At 35.5% G+C, this 22,089-nt stretch overlaps 1 long non-coding RNA gene across 1 annotated transcript in view; it reads right to left on the bottom strand.

The window, feature by feature from the left end:
• Nucleotides 1-22,089, bottom strand: part of LOC107079400 (uncharacterized) — a 68,465-nt gene that overhangs the window by 41,780 nt on the left and 4,596 nt on the right. Inside the window, exon 2 of the long non-coding RNA XR_001480375.2 lies at nucleotides 19,854-19,975. This is a non-coding gene — a long non-coding RNA (uncharacterized lncRNA). The remainder of the gene's footprint in view (nucleotides 1-19,853; nucleotides 19,976-22,089) is intronic.

Here is a 22,089-nt window from a genome sequence, read left to right as displayed (position 1 = left end):
TTCAAGGAAGAATGCAGTGTGACATATTACAAATTCCATTATAAAGCAATGTAATATGTAGCTTTTTACCTATATTAATATTATTACTTTTAGTGCTAGTTTACTCGGGAACACTAATCATTATATTAAGTTACATACCAGAATAATTTGACCCACCTGTATTTATCGGTAAGAAACGGTTTTTCATTTTAAATTACATTAAACACTCATTTCTCTGCTATAAAGTATTTAGAAACACTGAATTATTTTTGAAGAAAATATATACAGCCACACAGTAGGAAAAATCTATACAGGTGTGGTGAAAATAATGATCATATAATTTAACTTGGCTCTATCAAACTACAAATGTGCAGATGTGCAATAGTATTGATCATATAATTCCTTCGACATTATTTGGACACACGTAAATTGCAAAAAAAGGTTTGGGGATATTTAAGGACATCCTGTAATTGTTTTTTCATTGATTATTTCTTTATTTTGCATGCAAAAGCCACCTTTTCCAACAGGCAGAACTAATATGCCACCAAAATAAACCACCGTATGTTTATGTGTTCATGAAGTTCTGAAATTAAGTAATTTAAGCAACCTTCTTATCTGACATATCAGAATAGAACAAATTGCTCACACTTCCGTCTTTAGTAATTTTGAAACGATTGGAAGATTATGCCTGCTGAAAAGCAATTTTACCCCATTTTCTCGAGGGCCAGTGTAAGATTTTTTTCAGTATTATTGCTGTTTTGCCCTGAGGCGGCATGATGTACAATTTACTTCATTGTTTCCACATGAAGCCAACAAACAGACAACTAAGTGTGACAAAGGACAGCTAAGAACAAATCCAGTTTAAAAAGACATCAAGCCCTGTGACTACCCTGAGCAATAAAGCACTCCTTTAAGAGGAGATTAAAGCAGGTAAAAACAAACCACTGGCATCATGTATGAAACAAGCAGGTTGAGCCCAAATCTAAAAGTTAATAGATCCTTCATAGAGCCACGAAGCCTGTGTGTATGATATACTGTGTTACTGCTACTGCTGACAATAGTAATGAGAATTTTTGTTAATAGCAACATTATAGTAAAGGGGTTGATCTTAATAAGTGGGCACTACACCACCTAAGCAGTAAGGCATTACCAAATTAAAGCAGAGATGTGACAAACCTAGACTGAGAGCAAGCCTATATTTATTAAGAACGTATTGCAACACACAAACACTTTCTCCGGCGTGGAATCCTGGAATTCAAGCAGAGTAGATTTTAGTGGCAGACTAGAGAAAACAGAAAGCAGCAAATGAAAATGATCTTTCTTTTCTTCTAGGCTGCACCCCAGGCCTCTCATGCCCTATCCCACTCCATTCCAATAATGTTTCTAGAAAGAGTCTTCTTCAAAATTGCAGGTGGTGGCACAAAAGACTGTGATGTGGGGATGTGACACCTCATCTTAAATTCCTCGCCCGTGTTTCCTGAGTTGACAGCGATGTCAGCCAGTGGGGCTGATAAAGCGCTCCTTGCACTCCAAGCTGACTGATCCTACATGAAGTCTTGGCAAGAGATTACCAGGTTAGAGCAGAGCAAGAATGACATCACATCAACTCAATTTCACATCCAGTACACACCAGTGCCTATCACCGTTCCATGTTGCTAACGTCCTTGACACATAAACAGTATTTGCAGTCGCGGATGTCTCCCCCTTTTACCCTGTGTCTGTCAGTCGCTGAGCAAATCAGGAACAAATTTGTCATTTAATGTAGGATTGCCATTAATGCATGGTCACTTTGACAGCTCTGAAATAATGTTTAGAACACGCTACTTAACTGCCCCCCCTCTTCCCCATAAGTAACTACCTTGCAAATACTTCCCATTTGCATAAAAAAAAACTAAATAAAACCATCCTGAATTTATGAAGAAAGGCAAGGCAAAGAGCTGGTTAAAATTGCATGAGAATTTGCGTGTTAAAAAGAAAATGGACCAGCGAGTGCTTTAAATCTTGGAGGGCTTGCTCACTTCAGTAATGAATTTCAAATAACTTATTCACTTCAGGAGTAAGTGGCTGGCACACAGTCCTTACAGCTGGTTTGTTGAGATAATTGATTTTCAAATAGTTTGAAGATGAGGAAAAGAAGCATATGACAACTACGGCAGGTTCCGAGCCAATTCTGAGAGCCATATCAGTTTAATTATAACACTGGCTCCCACTGACATGGGCTCTTTCCTACAAGAATTAAAATATCCCTGTGACTTGAAATGTAAGAGTGATGAATTTTTCATGTCCACCTCCCCACCTAGCTACTGTCCTAGCTTAGGGCAGTGTTGCTAGCTAAACTTCTCGTTCCTTTTCAATAGACAGTTGACATAGCATGCAAGACTGGTCTGCCTGACACAGATAACTCAGGGGAATAACAACACAGTAAATGAGATGCATTAGTGTCTGGATGTGAATTGGCAATGTAATTTCCCAGAACTTCGTGTTTAATTTATATAAAAAGCTTTTCCCTTTCTATGCATATGCTTACAAAATGGCAATCATATACGAGAGAAAGAGACATTTGCACTTCAGATGCTGGTATCCTTATGTTAAAGGTAACCACTAACTTTTTATTTGAGAGTGAGGTGGGGGTATGTGCACTCTTTAAGAAGATTTACATACTGAAGGAACAAAGTCAGCTGAAAAAAAATTAGGAAGGAACCACAATGTTTTTTTCTCTCTATATGAGGCTGTATTTTTCCAGGGATGATCAAAACCAAGCTGATTTTACCCTTGAGTGTAAATCAATATATGCATTAAAAGGCCTTTTCTTTGATCTGCTTTAAATGACACTTCAGCTTTTTCTTCCCAACTGACCACCATTCTTATTGTCCTTCCTTCATAAGCATCTGTGTTTCGATTTCATTATTTGGAATGGGTTGTATTGTTTCAGTTAAAAATAAAGAAACAGTAACCGTTACATTGCACAAACGATCATGGGAGAGATAAAAGATAATAAACTGCTTCATACACTGTGAGATAATTTTATCACTTATGGCTAAAAAAGCACAAATAAATATGAGAAACATGCATTTAACAGAGGAAACGTACTGCCATTTCTTTATTTTGGTGATAACTTTAGGACTTTTTTACACTGTTCTCCTTTAAATAAAAATTAAAAAAATATTTTTGAGTCCCATTTTTTATTCCTGCTCTGCAAAATGTATTGTCATTTTTTTTTCTTTACACCTGCGGTGTTTAGCTGCAGAGTATTTAGCTGCGGACTTTAACATGCCCTCAAGCAAAGCTTCGCTGTACAGCTCTTCTTCCTCAGAATGCAGATAATTTATTTGAACTTATAGTTAATCTTGTTCCCCGATTTCATGCTTGATTATTAATCTCTGTGTAAACAGGCCAAATCCCCTATTATTGTGCCATAATAGGAGCTGAAAAATGTGAACCGACTCGTGTTCAGACCTGTAAATGCTGATTTTGCAACAGAATACTCAAAAGTATTTTAGTTTTTTTATTAAACAAATAAACCAGGGAGTTTTTATTTACTTGTGACAAATCCTAGCGTCTCTGTTAAGACAGAAATTACACATTGAAATATCAACTGCAGTAATCAGTGGTGCTATATTTTGTTCCATGAACGCGAGTCACATTCATGAGCAGATTAAAGCTGCGAATGTCCAGATTTCCAGTAAATTAGTACATCTGTCTGCACCATTATGTAATGTTTGCACCTTGACTCACTATTGCACTTTTACACAGAATGGGTGTGAAGGATATGCTAAACCTCAAGCACACCATTTTATGTCCAGTTGAACACAATTTGGACAATAAAAGACAAAGCATTGGATTCAAATTGTGACCCATGACCGCAGCCCCATGGGAAACTTGGGGCTTACTTGTTCATACTGAATTTGAATTGCATGGAGCTTTATCACTCCAGATAAGAGAAAGAGTATTTGAAAATTATCTTTGAACTTCCTTTTCCTTTCTTTGGTAATTACCCCTCTAAAGCCAAGGTTCCAATTTTCTTTACCTCATAAAAAGAATATCTGCTAGATTTCAGGGCTAACCTCAGAGACCGTCACCCCACAATATTACTAAACTTAAAAACAATGAGTCCATGTTGCCTATCGGAGTTCTGGGAGAGAATGAGACCAGCACCAGGAAAGAACTGTGGAGTACCAGCTCCGTGTAGAGAACAGGGATCCCCGAAATTTGTTGAAGTGCTGGACTTCTGTCAATGCCAATGGAATTGACTGATGAAGCTGTAAATGAGTGTACACAAACTAATGGTATTATGTTTTTAAAATAATGTAAGAAAAGTAAAATGAATCCTCAGCCACAGACATACAAATGCTTTTTTGATTTCCATGCTCTTCTGTTTTCAGACTGGTCTGCAGATGCAGACAGCATATTGCACACATCCCACATGAGAAAATGGGATTAACTAACCACAATTAGCAGCTCTTGGAATCATTTCATGAATGTGTTTTGGGGGCATTTCAACAGAAATTTCACACCAGTTATAATGGCAGGCTTTCTCAGTAATAGTGTTTAGTTGGTAAATTCACGCATTCCCAGTGAAAACCTTTAAGCTAATATGCTTGTGTGTACATGACAGGCTGTTGGACTGGTTAATGTAATTGCAACCCGTTGACATTAGCCATAAATGAAGCTCTTAATGGCAAGTTGGAAAGAAAAGTAAATATTTAATAAGTTTTAATAATCTTCATTCATGTTTCCTGGGGATAACTCCATTTCTGACAGATCAATGTTACAGAATCACAGCATAATAGTGCAGTAAGAGTTTCCTACTTTAGTAATACATTTTGGTTTCATGACTGAAATTCACACTCTCTGAGAGTTCTAATTCTAATCAGCTTCCAACCAAACTGTGCAGTCTTAGTGCTGATGAATGAAAATAACTGAAATACTATAAAATGATAATGCTAATCATGTAGTAATCACTGTTAGCTTGTTGCTAGGCTTGTATCCTATACATTTTCCCCATTCTATGGAGGTTTTAATTATTCAGCTCATCTTTTCATTAAAAAAACTAACAAAGTTACTACAAATCCTCTGCGACTTAACTGTTTAGCATTTTCATCTTATTTTCTTTGAAAACATTATTTCAAAAACATTATACCAAATATTTCTCTACACATGTATAACTCGTATTATGTGCCAATATCACCCAAAGTTTGGCATTTTAGTGATGAAGATGACCTTAAAGTCTAACTTCAGTCCAATTATGAGATTTACACATTTCCCGTAAACTATTACGAGTTGAATCAGACCAGGCTGTTTCCTTCACCACTGTCATGGCTGCACTAAAGGCAATACTGAGGATAAAGTCTCATGGCAACCAGAAACACCATCCCATCATATTTTTATGAATCTCAGTAAGTACCAATATTAGAATAACTAAGTATTCCAGAAGTGTGCTCATGCCATCCATCCATACTGATGTAGGGTTTTCAAAATAACCGCTGGTATTAAAAGTGCATTTCAATGCAAAATGAAAAGGCAGTTTCAGATTGTCTGCTTCCTGCCTGTTTGCATTTTCAGAAATCTAATGGTGCTAAACTAATATGGTTTCTTAACTAAGAAGGCAACCGTGTATAAAACTAACCAAATCATGATATCATGGTATATACTAAACTGACTGTTTATTATAAAATTATAATGCTACAATGTTTTTTTTAATATCTGCACTGGTTAGCAGAGCTGCCATGCAGCGCTGGGGACTTGGGATCAATTCTGGAGCTGGAGCACTATCTGTGTGGAGTTTGAATGTTCTCCTCCAGTTTGTGTGAGTCCCCTCTGGGTGATATGAAGAAAATGGATTGATGGATGGACATATAACAAATTGGTGTAACTGCTGTCTAAATATAATCAAAGGTTTCACTATCTATCATAACAAAGCATGCCTAAACCCAATACTATTATTAAGAAAAACATTGTTGCTTTCAGAGCACATTGTGTATATACTGACCTATCTTCGTTAAATGAATTAAGTCAAAAGGAACCTTGAGACCACTGCACGAGTCCCAGTTCAGTCGTACAAATTCTGCATTAAATGTCAATTTTTAAAACAATTTCCAGTATACTCATATCTTTTTATATATTAATATATACATAATATCTAATGAAGATAAACATGTATTAACTTTTAAAAAGTATATTAAAACAAAAAATATATTAGTATATAGATGAAATACATGATAATTATTTTAGACCAAGAATACTTCAACTGCATATCTAATGAAGATAAACATGTATTAACATTTAAAAGAAAAAAACATTAGTATATAAATGAAATACATGATAATTATTTAAGACCAAGAATATTCAACTGCGTAATAAATTCATTTTCATCTTAAACATGCAAAATAGGGTCTTCAACTTAAACTGAGGAATAGGTACACATAATGAGAATAGTTGATAAAGCCAATGAGAACTGCTTTTCTCTGGGAAATTAAAAGCTGATCAGAGATTCTTAGAATCCGCAGTGGACTTTAACTGGGCCCTCTGTGGGCTGCAATTGAATGCTGTTGCACTTACAACTGTTCTCATTTAATTTCTGCTGTGGCATTTAATGAAGCCTTGCACCTGTTTAAAGCTTGTGGTGTGCTAAAATGAAAGTCTTAATGAAAGTCACCCTGTTTCATTTGTGTCATGCTGAAACACTCACACACTGCTGCCCTGCAAACGGGGTGACAGTAGGTGCACAATAATGTCACAAACTTGAGAGGAATATAACAAATTAAAATTGCATAAACAACATCATTTACATTCTTTTAAACGGGACTACGTGCATTCATACAAAAACAACAAAGATCATACAGAAATATCTAATAAGCCCTGTGAACTGACCCTGTAATAGGAAAAGCAAATTGTATGCAGTTCATTCTGATTTGAGCAAAAAACCCAGCAGGAAATCCTGCTAAGAAAAAAAACTGATCCAAAAAGGAATAAAATGTGCTAATCCATGGGGCTTCTGTGTCTTACTGCAGAACTCGAGGTGGGAAAGCAACTAACAGATCTCAAACGGTTAACTGTCGCTGTGAAGGCATGTGTCTAATTTAAACTATTTCCATGAAATGCAGACTTGCATTAGGATTTACATGGCCAAGGTCTTTGTAAAGGACACAACCTACATTGCTTAACTGCCCGTTTATGAAATGAATGACATTTGCTCTTTGGCACATATTCCTTCGCATTCAAAATGTGTTCTCTTTGGATACATATGGAACACTAAAATGAAAGAGAAAGCCAATGAAAAAGTCTTCCAAACCCCCAGATGTACTGCAACATTGTATACATTGCACTGTGCAGAGAGCACCTATTTTTGAGAAGGCCAGCAAGATCCTAATTCTCTGGATAAGCAGCTCAGAAGGTCATTGCTGATAAAACTAAATGAAAAATGCATCACACAAGTATTGTGGGAAGCCAAAATCACCTCTCATATGAGGGACAGTAAAGAGATGATTCAGAGTCTAGATGAAATCATGTTATCATACAGGCAATCTTAACATCCGTTTATGCACAAATATTTTTTACATCAAGGTGGAAGAGTACATGTCATATTGAACACTGTAATGACATCCAGTAAAGTTCACTGCACGATAATGCAGGGGTACACTGGAATTGCTTAGATCTGCAAAGCCAAACAGTGAGAGCCTTTTTTTCTTCTTCAGCAAAAGCTGTTTTCAACATAGATCTTAAATTTACATAAACAATCACAGAAGAAATAAGACAATTTCAAGATAAGCAATATTATTTTGTCTATGGTAAAGATTATTTTTTTTAACAGATATGTTTTGTCATTCATTACATTAAAACAAAAATATTTATCTTATTAATTCCCTTGTGGCCCTTCTGTGTTTAGGCCTGGGCCTGTCTTAAATTACAATGTCATCTCTCGTGCCAAATCATGAACACCAAACTCAGCATTTGATAATTTGATCAGGAGTTTCAGTAATATTGTTATTAATATATTTAGCTATCACCTTTACCTGAGGCTATATACATAAAAAACAATTATTGAATTATAAAAACTATTGTAAATGCAAATGTTATATAGCACAAAACTTTTCAGTACTATATGGCAGACAGAGTATACTTAAAACAGAAAGAAATGATGCTATCAAATAATGGGTTTAGAATTTGTATTTCCCTTTGGGTTTAAAATGTAATCAATTCAGGTTTTACTTTAATTCTTGCTTATCAAGGCTAGTGATCTAGAAAATTAACCTTGTCTTTGTTTTATACCATTTGTGTATTAACTCAAAATATCAAAATATAGTTTTACCTACATGATACACAAAAAATCTACCATCAAAAACAATGTAAGTGGCTACAATGCTTGTCTGTCAGGATTTGTTTAAACAAAAGTACCTTTTTGTCTGTTTTTTATCCTTTGCCTGATAATAATTAATCTGCACCTTCCCCAACACCGTCCATGAATGCACAAGCACTGCATTGAGCTGCTGCCATTTCACTTGGTATGCATATAAGGCTGTCAATGCTGAAGTTACCTGAAAGTGACACTGTAGTACATCTTGAAGTTGGTGACGTGTAGAGATGCCTAGGTACAGGGCGTACAGACATTCTTTCACAGCCCAGCCCTTGTTTCAGCTAGCTGGGATGTCATGTTTTTCACAGGTACAGTACATAATTGCTGCTAGTCACAGGTGTGTAACTTTGTGAATACAAACATACACACCAAATCCCAATGGTGCTAATTTTAACATTTGTACTGTTGCTGTCACTGTAATATTTTGTAACTGAGTTACAGAAAACAACAAACAATTCAAAGCAAATAGAATACACTGAAGGGAATTACTCAGTGAGGCAGGATTATAACTATACTGTCAAAGTGGAGAGTGCATTTAATCCACCAGTTACATTACTATTGCATATATTTCAGCCATTAAAGATATTTTGAAATAGTCACATTGGGTGGTCACTGCTGTTCAATTGGTCAGAAGAAAATGTTTAAATTTCACAAAGTATATTTTTATTTGCATATCCTGACTAGTTTAATCTAAATTTATCATACTGAACAGCTACGTTATTAACTCCTTCCCAATCCAATTCATGAAAAGAGCTATGGTAATTTGCGCTAATTGGTCATCGAACCGATGGCTCTCTGATGTTTTTAGAAACATTCTGCAGAGTCGCACTAGCTGAGTACAACCTTAATTTGGCAATAGTGTGAGGGAAGCACTGATAGAGAAAAAAAACTGCCTATTCCTATCTCAGGTTAACTGGCCATTGTGCACTTAAACTTGGTTGACCTCATTACATAACATAAATGATCTTTATCTAAAAAGGTTACTGTACTATTGAGTGGAAGCAATGAACGGAAACCCAGCATATTTGCAATTGTTTCAACCTTGAAACAATAAGTTGCGTCTGTGGTTAAATTTGTGTTTGGTTGTGCTTTGCCATTCTGATGCACAGGGGCAATAAGGTAAGCTGTCTGTTTATGCAATTCCATTTGAATCATATGCTGTTATACAACTACATTTTAAATACAGATCAGTTCCAAACACTATCAAGTGTTACATACTTGATGAGCTTAGAGTTGGCAGGGTCGATTTTAATTCACTTTGCATGGTCACTGTACTTAAAACATTCTCATTCCAGTTAAAATGCTTCTGTAACCGTGAGCTACAGTAGGTTAACATGCATTCTTTTGGGGTCTGCGGAAGACAAAAACACAAATGAACCAGTAAAAGCCTAAAGATCGTCAGACAAGCTTGTTGCACATACAGAACGTTGTCTCTTGCATTTACAAAATGAATAAATAAAAACTCAGAACAATGGCCAAACGAGTGGGGGAATAGGGGAGAATAGCTGCAGGAATATCCTTACTTAAATGCAGTCTACCTATTTCATATCTCCTGTCTTCTGATTGGTGTAACTTGTAATTAGTCTTTGCCTGCAGTTACACTGTGCTCGGAAATTGAAGGTGGGGACAAAGACGATCTGTAAGATTTCTTATTACCTGACAAGTTGGAACCCGAAAGGCTACACTTAGCCCATTAAAGATTTTTCACAGTGACATTTCAGAGCAGCTGCAGAGATGTGGACCACCTTGCCATTTACCATTTGCAGGGCATCAATTTAGAGAGAGGGGCCACTGGGAAGAGCCAAATACAAATGGATTTCATTCACTGAGGTGAACTGTACAATGCTGATAAATGCACTTCCTTGAATGTCAGCAAATGTCACTTGAGAAGCCATTTGCTGTTGCTTTAATAGCTTCCCAAACTTACAAAGAGAAGGGAAAATAGGAGGAGAGAGAGAGAGTAAGAGAGAAAGACTGATGGGGGGCAGAAAAAGCAAATGAGAGAATGGGCTGGGCCACATAGTCACTTCCACATGAATAAGCAATAAGCTGTTTGAGAAGCTTCAGTCAAAAAGCAGTTAAACTTGATAGATGAAGCTGTTTAAACTACTCCTGGCAAAAAGATTGCCTTAAAAAAGTTCAGAACAGTTTAGAAAGAAAAATGCCACTTCTGAATGTGATAAAACTCTCTCCTCCCCCCTTCTCCTCTTCTAATTATAGCTCCATTCTAATTAAGGAAGGCTAGGCCAGGTCTCTGTCACACAATCTACAAAGCAAACAATATCATACAATTAAGCAGCATGTTGAAACAATAATGTAAAACACATAGGTTTAAATCAACGTGGCGGAAAAATCCCCATTCATGCAAAATGAGCTTGTATTACTTTACATGTCCTGCCCGCATTAAAGTTACGCATCATCCCTTTCATCTACATGGAATAGAATATACTTGTGTGCCTTTCCCTTTCTATGTGAAAAATTATCACATAAAACCATGGCTCTTTAGTTTAACAGAATTTCTCAATTTTCAGGGAAAAAACAAGGGCAGTTTGGCCTACTTCACACAACAGATTTCTAAGTGTGCCAGGTGCCCTTTCAGCTTAAAGGTGACTATAGAAGAGGTTATAGAAGACTTGTGAGGTGTAGAATGTAGGAATTAAGGTTATTTATTCTTAAATTGATTAAGAATGAGTGTGTTATAGCAATTAAATCTTTTAGATTTTACTAATGCAAGATGAAACTGTTGTGAATCCGCTTGTACATCTCACTGCCACAGACATAAGACTGAAAAAGACCATTCAATAACAGATGAGGTGTGTTAAATAATAATCTCAATGAAATACCCTGATGATGGGCATTACAGGGGGGGTTTAAGGGACTCGCTAATTGTCACATTGTACGATATGAACAGTAAAAGGCTGAGGACGTCCTCATGTAACTCTGAAAACATGATGCAAAGTCTTGCAAAACAGGACAAGAGGTTTTGAACCCTTGTGATTTAAGTAAATGCTAAAATTCACAACCAAAAAGTTCAGTGATCATCTTCTCCAATTCCTCAGAGTTACGAGTTCAAGGCAATTACACAGGTCCATAAGAGACTCTGGTACTGCTAAGGTGATTAAAATGTGGTTAAAGTCCTTGCATTTTGCTTCACCTTTTAAGGCATAATATGATTTTACTCTTGATTAGTTTTTTGGAGTCAATTTATAGTGCCTTTGTTTCCTCTTTTTTCTCCTATTTATGTGTATTGATGTGTTTTGTAGTTTGGTCATGTACTCCAGTATTTAAAAAACTGGATTCGTTATTTTTATTATTGCCATCATCTTATTACCAAATGTGCTACAAAAGAATTCCATTGTCAATTTCCACTTTCCTGTTTACCATTCTTTGTAACACCCAAAGTGTATTTTGAGCTGAACTAGTTTGCATTCAACAAACTAAAACAAAACCCCTGCTTGTGCTGTAGCAAAAAGAAATGAAGATCACTAGTCCAAATACGCATTGAAACATGTGTCAATTAAGCAGCCTTGACAGCATCTTTTTCCTGTCATGTCCTCTTTCATTGTGAGGACACAGCTGGAACTTTTACCTGTTGAAATCAACATACACTCCTACTGCTCAATATCCACACTCAGACATCTAACAAGGCTATACGTAAGGGAACTAACAGACATCTGTAGTGGAATAGAAGCCTTGAGCTATAAGAAACTCTGACAAGACTGAAGTTGTGCTCGTAGGCATCGCTTTAGAAGGAGATAGCATTGCACTGGAATGAGTGAGACAGTCAGCTAAAGCAGAAGGGATCGTACACTTAAGGCACGCTTAAAGGTACTTAAATGAAATTGAAACAACTTTGTCATGCTCGTTATGAAAGATTCTTAAATGTCAGATGAGTTGCTGATAGAGAGTCATGTTTTCTTAAGGTTCTCATTGGGTGCAGGCCCAAAACTTCTACACCACCTTATGCCTTTAGCAAAGTGAACGAGGACAGCTGACATCACTGTTATAATCCGTATTTTCAGTAGTTGCTAAGGTTACAAATTACCTTTGGTGTTCATAGCCGGTTCTTCTGTAACACTCAACTAATCCTTTTATGGAATTTATATTTCATTTAGGATTATTGTACCAGATACAGGATTAAATACTCCGTACATTTGTTTTCTAGGGTATGTTTTTTTTTTTGTAGAAAAGGAAACCTGAATATCAAGTTCCAGGACCATTCTATTTACCATCATGTTAATTGTTTCTCAACAGGCATTGCTATAAAATCACACACTATTGTTGAAAAGCATTACAGACAATTGTTAAAATGAAGTTTGGGGGCTGTAATAGTATATGACTGGGTTATCATCGTGTAAACAATTCAAAAGATTAAGAGTGGATCATTGTATAGCAATTCAGACAAGCCAATATTTTTATAGAATGAAAACAAAAGGACTTGTTTTTTTAACAAATGATGCAGCATATGGAAAGATTGGTTGTGTCTGAAATACCATGCAGCTAAACTCTACACACAGAGTTCTGACGTTGAACATTAAGGATGACAAAGAACTGCAGTAAATTTCAATTCTTCGAGAGCCAATTGGTAAAGCAGTGTGAAGCTGCCTCGATCATCTTGACCAACAAAAGGCTCTAGTAGAAAATGGACTTACCTCTTCAAGGTGCTCTCATCCAACGCAGCAGGAAACTGGCCGTACCTTTAAAGCCAATACACGATGCCTGTATGTTCCCTCTAAAAGTCAGGGCAGCAACAGTCAGTGGCTCAAAACAATGTGAGTAACATTAAAATGATTTTTTATTGTCGCTTAATTTTAGACACCTTGACTTCCAGACTTTACTTTATTGCACTTACAGTGTCCCACTTAAGTCTTTTGACAAGAACATTTTTAATGCAATATCATAATGAAGATATCCACACAAGTTCCCTACACAGGACTGGTGTTCCTTAAATACGGCACATCTTGAAGACTGGAGAAATCATTGTAACACTTGAGCCAGTTCTCCACCAATCACACAGATGCGAGACAGTAAACGCACGCTACTCAGATGTGTTATATTATTTTTTGTTTAGGAAGGAAAAGAGGCAGAAATGAAAAGACAGCTAATATCCTTATTTTGTCTTGCAGGGTGGCATTGACTCAGTACTCAATTTATAAAACAAACAAGCTTGAATAAAATATTTTAATTCATATAAATGCTGTACAAGGTATTGTAATCCGCCAAGCCACATTGTCTTTTCAAAACCTGAAATAAACAGTGTTAAATAAACACAGGCAATTTCTTTGAGCAAAAAAATACACCACCATTAATTCAAATTAAACAAGCAAACCACCTCTTCCTTGTTGAAACCCAGACTTGTCTATTATTCACACGGCTTAAACAGATGTAATAAGGCTAATTGTGTTAATATCCAGCCAGATGGATTGCTTATCACTTGGCCACTAGAGATACATTCTGGGCCTGGAATCTGTCTGGCTCCATTTTGGATCAGAAAAATCACTCAGAAAAATATAATTTAGAAACAGTTGTAATTTACCCAAATATTTAATTACACGTTAATTATGCAGACTATCGTAGAACGCATACAATACTTCACACTTGGAAAACATTGAAGTTCTGTCTTTGCCAGGAGATGTCTTTATTTACATCTACACTGTGCACTTCAAACACAAAAAAATATATAATGCAACATTACAAAAATGTGTAAAAGTACAGTACTTATGTGGTAGACATTACACTGTTATCAAATATACTAAAACAATAAAATTGCCTTTAACCAGGGCTGAATGTGCTTCTTCTGTGAAATAAGAAGTCTGGCTGTTAAATTATGCTTAAACAACTAGTAGAAAAAAAACTGTATTCTATTATCATGAAGAGAGGGAAGTGTATCTGTTTCTGTATGTGATTAAAGCATGTACAGTATAACGGTATGATCCAGACAGTATTGACTACAGTTCCCCATTACTTACCAATAAAGATCAAAACCAAATGTAAAGTCACATTAAGATTTATCTTATAAAAAGTACCAGTCAAGAGGCTTCTTTGTCAAGATAAGAGTTAGTTCAAGATTTTGTCCCACTAAAAACCTTTCATAAATGTAAGTGTTGCGATCAGAGACGGATTTTCAGTCATTCACACATGAAGATATTCTACTAGACACTGGCTGACTGTTGAAAGTGAGAAGCAGTAAAAAAAAATACTCTTTTTCTTCTGCACCTCTAGTGTTGACGATGGGAATCACTCAGAGAAAACAGGCTGTGGCCCAGGAGAAAAAAAAGTAGGAAGAATTAAGATACATTTTCAAAGTAGGAGTGACAAGACATCATAAATTGGCAAAAAAAATACCAGACACTGATGCAATCCCTCAGCAATACTGAAACAGAAACAGTATTACTAGTTGGACTCACATGCCTTAGACTGAAAAAAATAATTTGTTTGTCCAGTGAATTACCTGATAGGAATAATTTTTTATTTGTTTTCTGTTCTACATTAGACAATTACAAACACTATAACGTATAGAGTTCAAAATATTTATAAATTAATGATACGCAACTTCAATGTTTTTATTTAGCTGAAAAAAACGATTTAGGCTTTGCTTTATGATTTACTTTTCTTTGTTGCCCTTTATGTAAACAGAACAGGGGTGTCGCGGTACAAACAGAGGCCATTTTCATTGTAAAACAGATTCAATTAGAGCACTGGAATTCTCTGAGATCCAGGCAACATGTCTAAACCACAAACTGTAGCATCATGCATCACAATCAGCATTATGACCATATACAAAGGAAACATTACTGGCAGGTATAATGGTGTCAGTACTAAATATGTTTCCTTAAAAAAGTAACAAAAAAAATCTCCCAACCACAAATTCTGGTATCTGCTGTTTTTGTTTTCAGCTAATTTATTGATTTAACCTATATCCAGATGTAATTAATTATTTACTAATAAGACATTTTGGAATTATTTCAGCTTTGCACCTGTAAGAGGTTTTCAATGCATCTAGAGAGATTCATAAATGAAGGCAATGTTTTAAGCAGCAAAAAGCAATCTAAAATATCTGGTCAATCACGTTAATATTTCCATTATGGACCAAGTCTTACCAGACTGGGAGGCCCTGACATAAACTATCTCGTATCAGCTTACAGTTTAAAATGGGAGGTAACAGCCTGTGTGTGCTCTTTAAGTGGCCATTGGCATTTGTGCTACCATTATTTTTATTCATTATGTTTTACTGCAACACATTTTATAGATTTATTAAATCAGTACAATTAATTTATGTCTATAAAAGCAGCGAATGGGAATTGGATATACAGCCACGCATGCTTGGAAATCTGAGATTTATTTTAATTCTACTCTGCCAATAGTTTGGTCATTTAGGGTAAAAATAGAAGGCAGTTTCTAAGTCAAATACAAAAGAATTCTCACCCACAGTCTAGGAAGGTACAGAGAATATAACAAACCTCTGGGCCATGACGTGGTGATATTATTTGTTTTCCTGTTTGGGACGATTTAATAAAACTAGAAAAACAAACAGTGGGAAGACTGGTAGGCACGGCTGGGAGAAAGCCGCTATGAAATAGCTGGACACATCCTCTTTTAGGAAGGAAAGGGATTTTCTGGAGAAAGCAAACAAAAGATATCAACAGCCGTTTTAACCCAATGGTGAACCAACGACCCTCTAGACACCCTCATCAGACTAACTTCCAATAACTTCCCATTACCTTTACACGACACTTAGCCGAGCCCTGCACCTCTCCGCCAGGAGCAGATGTCAAGAGCTAACAATCAGATGATGATCTCCAAGAGTTATTTAGGGAATATGTCCTGCTAAATGAAAGACGGAGATTCGGCGTATAATAGAATACGTGGAGTTGCGAGACCTCTTGCTGTCAGCCTGTTCACAATGCATTGAGGGAACAAACGATCATTTATTCCAGAGGCTAATCGCACACAGTCTGTACCAAAAGTCAAACCCCGTACACATCATCAGCATTTTTGTCATTGGCCAATATTCATCGATGCTAGGACACTGAATGGAAAACATCTGTAGAAACAATACCTTAGTTTTCAAAACTACTATTATTCTTCAGATGAAGTAGATGTGTTGATGTGTTAATCGATAGTTTTCTTGTTGAGTCCCGGAGGTCTGCTAACTGACTTTACGCATTACGGGTAATTAATGCATAATGAGGGATAGTGGACGCAAGTGAAAGTCAGATTTCATTAAAGTAAAGGTTTAAATTAGCATCGTTGGCTAATGAAACACCAGGAGGCGACTGTTACAAACAGCTGTCCTTCATAAATCTTTCATTTCACAGTCAGATAATGCGTCTCTCCACCTTCTCAGTTATTCACACATAAACATTTTTAAGACGTTTTGACATCTGCTTGAGTGTCTCCTATTAATTTAGGAACCACGGTAGTTAAATATGAATGAGCTTTATTTAGTCAATGCATCTTTAAACATTACAGCCCATAATCCTAGAGCGCTGAACATGTACAATATTATGCCGTCATTTCCACATTATTGGAAATGTTTGTACCTTAAACTGTCAATATCATAACTATGACCAAAATACTGCCCACTTAGACTATTTTTATCCCTTGATATACAATGCCGTGAAATTCTCTAGACAGTTTGATTTAAATGACATTTCACCTTAAACACCACATTGCACATACCAATGATACATTAGTATAAATTGCCAAGATCATGAAGGCGACCTCAAAACTTTAGATATATCATTACTGAACCACACTCTAATGATCAGCGACGACTTACTGCTGTTACAGAACTGACAGGTCCATCCTGATCCCCAGATGAACCTGTTGAAAGCTGTTAAATCTAGCCTATCTTTAATTTACACAATAAACAGTAAATAATTTTAGAAATCATAAAGTTTATATTTCCTATACATAAATGCATCTGCGTATGTTTAATGCAAACATACATATATTTAATTAACATTGAACTTCTTGAAATCACTTTCTTTCAGTTTTTCTCACGTTTATCATCCTTTATTACTATACATATCCCTTTGTCCAAGATAAAAAGAAAGTTGACTATGAAACAGTTTTCATCATATTATTTCTGTATTTAAGCTATTTTTATGTGTGAAAATGTAGAAATAACCATTTGAAACCATAGTAAAAATTAAATTAAATTAAATTAAATAACTTTCGTGAAATAATACATACACTTTCATATAAAATATTTTAGTTAATAACTAGGTTTTATTGTATTGAGGTAATGGTGGTTCATATTTACCTTATATGTAGTAACTGCAGATGGAAAAAAAACGTCCGTAAGAAAACAAATCATAATTCATTAGGGCATTTTACAAATAATTGTAAGTTATCCTTAAACTGACGTTGAACACACGAATTTGAAATCGTGTAACACAACGTAATACATAAAACTAAAATAAGCAAATGGTGATCACTCATCACCTGACTCACATTTAAAAATTCTGCAATTATTTAACAAGTCAACATTTTAGCCTACATTTGTTAAAGTAAGTGATTATTGAGCAAACAATATCAATTTGTAATTTGGATTACATTGAACTTAATAAATATACTCTGGAGTAGTTTACTAGATAGCTTTACTAATGAATATTGTTTACTATGAATACAATATTTAACAAATACATTACATTTAATATATAAATAGATATACGTCTTTAAAGTTATTCAGATAACTTTATATTTGATTTTAATGCTATTTTATATATTATTTTTATTTGAATAAAGTTAAGGTTTGCCATTATAATTTAACTTCACGTGAATGCTAAACATATTTTGTGCAGTATTTAGTTTTATTTGCTGTTATAATTTGAAAAGTGTTCATAAGAATTCTTGAGTGGCGACTGGAGAAAAAGAACTAAAATAAATTAAATATTTTACTTGGAGTAAAAGCAGGAGTATAATTTGAAAGAATACGATCGGGCTAAGGACTCATGAGTTTTTTTTAATGGTATTAATAAAAGGATTATGAAAATGAAACGTAAAATGTTAGAGTAATTGCTTTTATGCACATAATTCGACTATGATAATAATCCCAAAGCTGTTTTTATGTTAAATATGAAAACAATATGTATCTACACTTTGGCCTTTCCCTCCTCCTTGTTTAGAACACAGGTCAAGATTGTCCAAATAGTTCAAAATACGTCAAAAAAGTCGAAAACCTTCCGGCTTTCGTGAGCCGTAGACCAAAACTTTGGAGAAGTTCATTCTTTTGTTTCTTCGCTTCCTGGCGGTAATCCCCCTTCTTAAAAAAGAACATTTGAAAATGGACAAGACATTGCGTGCCTAGCGAACTATACGACCTCCAGCAAAATAATACATAAAACCTTGAAAAACCCTGAGGCAGTTTGTTGTTGCTTTGTTAAAATGTTTGTCCAACATATATTACGTGTTTTTTACGTATATTCATCTTTAAAACTCACTTGCTTGGCCTATGGATTGAAAAAAAAAACATAAAATCGTAAAGGAAACTTTCGTATTTTCCTGTAACGTTTTGGAGAAGTACCAACCTAATTGCAATTCTGTCGTTATTATTAATAAGCTTAATAATGTTGTTGATGCTGACGGTGCCTTGAATTTCAGAGTGAAACGGTCAACGGAAATGAACAAAACCACAGAAAGTTAAGAGAATAACATTACTTATCGAAGTTTTTAAAGGATTGATCTCCGAAGTATTAAATATGACGGATTGTGTTCAAAATTCTAGTTAAAAGAAAATTGTCTTTTTTGAAGAAAATAAAGCGCACTTTTTCTAAATCCCCCAGAAAAGAAAACGGAAAGTCCACCTTTTTAACAGAAAGTGTTACAAAGAAATATTTATTATAACACAGTATTTAATGCATATCACATCCAATTAAATTTGATTCAGTTTTGTAAGAGCTAACTTTATAATGACAGTTTGATGACAACATTTATTGTCCATAAATACATCGTTATATTCCAATATATTGCTTGTGGTAGAGTGAGGATACTGAAAAACAATCAAGATAATATAAAGCAAAAGAAAGCAAGATGATGTTGCAATCAGCATTACTGTATATTTTCAAACAGGGCCAGACAAAGATGCAAACAATTTTACAACAAGGGTTTTCTGGTATTGTTAATGTCCTGTGTCTGTTTACTACTTTCACTACAAAACTGTACCGTGAACAACACTGCATTCTTTTCAACACATTTTCGAACATGGTAATGATTATTGTGTTACGTACTTTATCAAATTATATTATACTACCGTGCTGCTTTTATTGATTGAAAAAATGATCATTCTCAAAACATTTTCCAGAAGAGAGACACCCAGCTAATAATCCCATACACAAATGTTTGATCCTGTCACAGACGTACACAACGTTGCTCTGTTTTAACAAATTATCATTTTATTACTGTTGTGCAAAACGGTATTCACATTTTGTAATTACGGTGTTATCGTTTGTTGTTCAAACATGGTTTTTGACTTTTGATTTAAAAGGAAGGGCAATGTTAGATGGTGCGTTAGTACCTGTTGATCAGTGAGCAGCCTGGAAGCTTCCATTTCCCTCAGTGATGGAGAGAAGCAAGCGGGTCTTGTACCTGTCACTGCAATGCAACCCGGTGTCTTTCCTTGTGGTCTCCAGACATCCTCTATTGATTACGCCAGGCAAAAGGGGCAAAAGACGAAAATTATATTCGACAGATGCTGCTCATTCGTGAGTAACAAGTTCAGTGGATGCTGTATCTTTCGCCATTATCCTGTAAGTTAATATCGAGTTACAATAACTGTCTAAATATTAAAATCTATTTATAGGCGATGGATAGCCATGACCCGTTCCGCTGACCTCCAGTCATTGTTAACTGCTAAAGAAAAAAAAATGAAGGACAGAGTGGGCAGGTTCCATTGGGTCCCGTACTAAAAAAAACAACAGATTGGACAGCAATATAAAGTAAAACATGACTCTTGGCATTAAAAGGGCATAATTACCTTTATAGCTGTTTCATGAAAACGCAGAAGAATGCATTGTGTGAGTGAATGTCTGCTTATTGTACAGTATTCTTTATTACACCTGTGGGGCAGTTTCCAAGGCGATTCAAACTACTTAGAATTAAAAAAAAAGTTTGTTTTGTTTCAGAACTGACTACATTCTTCGTTGTCACGTGTCACTTGGAATATTATCGTACATCTATGGTTTATAAAATTGCTTTGTAGAAACTCGTTTTTTTCTGCTCCTTAAACAGGAAAAATAAATCGTTGAAAACAATTAGCAGGGAATTCAGTTTTAACTCATACTTTATTGGTATACAAATCAACTAAACATTTTAGACCGCTAATTGTGTCGCATTAACCGATATATATATTAGAGACTACAAGATAGGTCAAAATCTTCCTGTTTGAAGTATCATGTTTCAGTTTCTTAAGGTGCAACGCAGTCACAGAACCCTAAACGAAATGTTTGATTCAGCTATGCTACATCAACTAAAACCTCATTTTATATAGCCAGGATAACAGGTATTAAATATATTAACTGTGTATTATTAGACAGGCAATGTATTAATTTCTCCATTGCTGTTCTGCAACATTCGATCATTCTCAGACCCCAGTATCAGCAGGTTGCCTGCTGTGGGTCCTATGCTTTCCAAACCGACGTCCCTGCTCTCTCTCTCTGAATATGCTCCACTGAGCAAGAGTTACAGTGGAGCCGATATTTATAGACGACCTTCAGGTGTAACTATGAAAGACACCCAGATGTTAAGAACAAATATCTGATTTGTCCGTGAAATGACACTCAACGTTTACATCTCTTTTTCTGCTGGAAACAAACGAACAGTACAGTTTGAGTTATGGTAGCACAAGTGTTGTCATGGACAATAACAAATGTAAGTCTACTGCGATTTACGGTGTGCTATAGCTTCAACACACGCCCACATTGTCGTCCACATAACACAATGGACCGGGTCAGCCGGAAAAAGACACCCTGTTTTGAATTTTCTGGTTATGAGCGAAATCGAAGAAAGAAAATCAATATATCTAACAGTGGAAATGGATTACAAAACTGATGTTCTTTCTGAATTACCACAAAGAGTACCCGTGGTTACCTAGCAGAGCAATCAAACAAGACAAGATGCTCAGCTCTCCTTAGCTATTGGCCTTATGTGCCATTATCCATTTAATGGTTTCGTTCGTAGCAATCTGACTTTTTTTTAGAAAATGTATTTTCATGTACTTTGATACGACACATAACATATAAGCCTTTAGATAGTCACCCAACGAAGAGGCGTGTACGATTCTTTAGTAATGTATTGCTACAGTCTGAGCCTGGGCTACAGTAACATTCTGCGTTTTGCTTACGATGGGATATATGTGATTTTGCAAATAAAATGTGATATCTGGTTTTAGCACTAATGCTTTAGGCGCCTAAAGCCAAAAGTAATGCATGCGTTAAAAAACTCACAAAGCATTACAATTTTGATTTTTATTTGTTACACTTTTATTGTAATATTTCATTACTATCATCGTCACTAGTAACCATGTTCATTGCTGTGCTTAAAACTGAATGGAAAACAGAATTTCAGATCATGCCATTGCTGGAGGTGACTTTTAGGCGGTTTATTTCGTGTGTTCTGGGTAGTTCATGGCAAGATACAGAGCCTTGTACAATGACTTCCAGACTGATCACACTGAGAGTGTAGCGCGAACTTTCATGTTTGTTTGTTTTTATCCAACACTTTACTTATTTGTGTATACGGGTATATGCAATTCT

Source organism: Lepisosteus oculatus, chromosome 17 (genome assembly GCF_040954835.1).
Source record: "Lepisosteus oculatus isolate fLepOcu1 chromosome 17, fLepOcu1.hap2, whole genome shotgun sequence".
In the NCBI taxonomy this organism is placed as follows: Eukaryota; Metazoa; Chordata; class Actinopteri; order Semionotiformes; family Lepisosteidae; genus Lepisosteus; species Lepisosteus oculatus.
The sequence above is the reverse complement of the archived record's forward strand: the minus strand, read 5'-3'. Positions and strand labels throughout refer to the sequence as shown.